The sequence below is a fragment of the Octodon degus genome, unplaced genomic scaffold (assembly GCF_000260255.1).
Source record: "Octodon degus isolate 3935 unplaced genomic scaffold, OctDeg1.0 scaffold00061, whole genome shotgun sequence".
NCBI classification, from domain to species: domain Eukaryota; kingdom Metazoa; phylum Chordata; class Mammalia; order Rodentia; family Octodontidae; genus Octodon; species Octodon degus.
This window is the reverse complement of record NW_004524637.1, coordinates 12171530-12171946: the sequence shown is the minus strand read 5'-3', so window position 1 is coordinate 12171946 and position 417 is coordinate 12171530.

The following is a 417-nucleotide window of genomic DNA, read 5'->3' as shown; positions in this document are numbered from 1 at the left end:
GATCTACATAGTGAGACCCTGTAGACACTATAGACTCTGTAGACCCTTTAGACCCTGTAGCCTCTGTAGATCTTGTAGACCCTGTAGACTCTGTAGGCCATGTAGACCCTGCAGACCCTGTAGATTCTGTAGGCCATGTAGACCCTGTAGACCCTGTAGACTCTGTAGACTCTGTAGACCCTGTAGACCCTGAAGACCCTGTAGGTTCTGTAGGCCATGTAGACCCTGTGGACCCTGTAGATTCTGTAGACCCTGTAGACTCTGTAGACCCTGTAGACTCTGTAGACCCTGTAGACCCTGTAGACTCTGTAGACCCTGTAGACCCTGTAGACTCTGTAGACCCTGTAGACCCTGTAGATTCTGTAGATTCTGTAGACCCTATAGACCCTATAGATGCTGTAGACTCTGTACCAAATA